Here is a 3,562-nt window from a genome sequence, read left to right on the forward strand (position 1 = left end):
AAGTTAGGTGGGAAAGTTTAAGTTAATTAAGGATTCAGATTTTAGTCCACTTGGCCAAATACAATCCTACATTGACCCTAACCCCATTACAACCCTTAAAAGACCTCTTGATATGTGTATTTATGCATTAAATTTATGTTGATTGTTAGATGAAGAGCAAGCCTTAGAAAGCAAGGTTAGTAGAGAATTGAGAGAATCGAACCTAAAACACTTGAGTGATTAGGGTGATATACACTACTAAGTGAGGGTTCGATGCTCGATTCTTTGTTCCCGGCTTTCATGAGCTATTTTCTTATACAAGTCTATTTGTACTTCATTTTTATGATTTGAATTAGTGAAATCCAGTTCATATTTATTCTTGGGGATTTATTTGCTTTTAACCAAGAAAGTAGAAACATTTTTCATTTAGTTGCATTCATAGGTTGCATCTCATACATTCTATCATTCATCTTCATCTTTATAGTTTCTCTTAAGCTTAGCATGAGGACATGCTAATGTTTAAGTGTGGGGAGGTTGATAAACCACTATTTTATGGTTTATCTTGTGCTCAATTGAGTGGATTTTATCAACTCTTTATCCACTTATTCATACTATTTGCATGTTTTACATTTTCCTTCCTAATTATGTGCTTTGATTGAAAACATGCTTCTTTGGACTTATATTTGCTTATTATTAATCCTCTCTTATCACCATTAGATGCCTTGATATGTTTTTTAAGTGATTTCAGAGATTACAGGGCAGGAATGACTCAGAGGATGAAAAGGAAGCATGCAAAAGTGGAAGGAATACAAGAAGTTGGAGAAATTGCTAAGCTGTCCAGCCTGACCTCTTCGCACTCAAACGGCTAGAACTTTAGCTACAGAGATCTAAATGATGCGGTTTCAGTTGCGTTGAAAAGCTAACGTCCGGGGCTTCGATTTGATATATAATATGCCATAGTGGCCCTAACGCTAGGCAACGCGACCGCGTGCTCTATGCGGCCGCGTCGCAATGACGGAAATCCAGCGTGGTTGAATTCGAGACCAGCGAATTTTGGGCTGTTTTTGACCCAGTTTGCGGCCCAGAAAACACAGATTAGAGACTATAAAGTGGGAAAATATATCCATTCATAATGATAGACTCATAATTCACTTCCCATGATTTAGATTTAATTTTGAGAGAGATTCTCTCTCTCTCATTAGGATTAGGATTAGAAATTAGGATTTTTAGAAACTAGGATTTAAGACTTCTCTTGGTTTTTAAGAGTAACTCTCGATCCAGGTTCAATATTCCTTTTACTATTTAATTTCTCTTCTATTTTTGTTTACTCTGAAGCTTTTATTGTGTTTGATTGATGTTGCCCAATTGGCTGTTGATATTGTCCATGTTAGAATTGACATTTTTATTTAATGATAATTGAGGTATTTTCAGTTTATGATTGCTTGATTTTATTTATGTTACCATTGCTTCCAATCTGAAGATATTTTATTCCAACAATTTACTTTTTCCCCTTTTGGTCTTGGTTAAGAAATCAGTAACTCAACATTTATCCAACTCAGCGTAATTGATAATCGTTATCTTGCTAATTGAACTGAACTTCAATTATCCCAACTTTTTCGTAGGAAATAAATAGGATTCGAAGGTCAAACTAATTATTCCCTTGACTTACCTTTGCTTCAAAGGTTAATAAAGTGGAATTAAGATACAACTTTCATTATTGTTGAGAGGGATAACTAAGTTGGACTTCTAATTTCTCTCATCTTGCCAAAAGTTGCTTTACAGTATTTATTTATTTTAATTGCCATTTAATTTATTTGCCATATTTATTCTTCACTCTCAAAACCCCAATTTTACCTTTTTCATAACCAATAATAAGAACGTACCTCCCTGCAATTCCTTGAGAAGACGACCCGAGGTTTAAATATTCGGTTAACAATTTATTTAGGGGTTTGTTACTTGTGACAACCAAAACGTTTGTACGAAAGGATTTCTGTCGGTTTAGAGACTATATCTACAAGGCGACTGTTTTTATGAAATTCTTTACTGGCAAAAATCCCAACGTCAATCCTCCCTTTCTCGCTCATTCTCTAACTCGCTCTCACTTTTCAGTTCGAAGGTGGGTATGGTTTTGATAGTGATGATGAACTACAACGTCTAATTAAGATAGAGAAAGTATGTATCAATTTTCAATTGGTTCTGTGAATTTTTGGGGGTTTTAGGTTCGAATTTTAGGTTTTCAATTAGTTTAACATCTTAAGGAAAAATTAGTGAAAAGAACAGGTTTCACACTGAAATATTTTGATTTACGTCTTGGTTCATACGCATTCCTTGAACATAGTGGTTGCTTTCAATTTCTTGCTTCAAGCTATATTCTTCTCTGATGCTTTTTTTGGTTATGTTTTCTTTGCTTTGGGTGTTTTACATGGAAATTTGATAACCAATTTAAATTCTCCTTAATCATATAAACTAGGAATTCATCTGAAAACTAAAGAAGCCTGGAACTTCTTCCTGTGATATCTTTATAGCCTTACTAATCAGGTGTGAGTTGCAGAAGGATCTAAATGTGGGTGTAGATGACTATTTTTATTCTTATTGTCATTACTAATTAGGTGATATTTAGTTATTGTGCAATGTGCATGCATGATCATGAATATTTTTTTATTTTTAAACTGACTCATTTTTCTTTCTGCAGAGGCTCTTTAGGTGTTTGCAGTGACACGATTTTGATGTTATTAGTGTCCTTTCTGCTAACATGATGAATCTCATATAGGTAATTAATATTGCTACAGAAAAGAAAGCTTTGAGAATCTTTGTTCCTAGTGAACTGAGTTTTAGAACTTTTAGCAGATTAGTAGAAGTCTAGAAGACTTGATGTAGTTGGAATACTTTTGGTTTAGACTTTTCTCTATGAAATAAGGTGCTGGGTTTGCAGCATTGTGAATGTTATAAAATGTAAAACTATCTTTGAGGAGCATTTTCACTACTAAGGTATGACTTGATTACTAGAAGAGTTGATACAGTTCAAATATGTCTAGTTTGATTGGACCAGAATTTTTTTTATCTGTGTGTTTAGAGCAGGGATGATCTTATTGTTGCTGATTCTTTTGTTGTTGGTAGTACTGTCTTTTAAGTTATGGAACAGGAAGAAAATGGTCATTTATTTACGTTTTCTTGGATGGAGAATGGAAGGAGAGGGTTTTTCAAGTCTTTGTGGGAGAAGATTTTGTTTGTTTGGGAATGGAAAATTTTGTTCTTCTGAAACTTCTATCTAGTGTCTATGCTTCATTTGTTTTCATATCTCACTGCTAGTTGGTTATGCTTAGCAAAGATGTTACAGGCCTTAGCTTTATGTTATTATCATCTCTAGTTTTCTTTCCTTGCTAATTCTTAAAAAACTGCTCTGCTTCATTAGTGCTTTTGATCACTCTTGCTGGTTTTATTAGTGAATTTAGTTTATTATGCATATTATTTTTTATTATAAGGTATATTATTAGTGCTTCTGATCACTCTTACTTATTTAATTTTTATTAGTGCTTCTGATCACTTTTGATTCCAAATTGATGATTCCATTGTTGATTTTATC

This window comes from Arachis stenosperma, chromosome 10 (assembly GCF_014773155.1).
Source record: "Arachis stenosperma cultivar V10309 chromosome 10, arast.V10309.gnm1.PFL2, whole genome shotgun sequence".
NCBI classification, from domain to species: domain Eukaryota; kingdom Viridiplantae; phylum Streptophyta; class Magnoliopsida; order Fabales; family Fabaceae; genus Arachis; species Arachis stenosperma.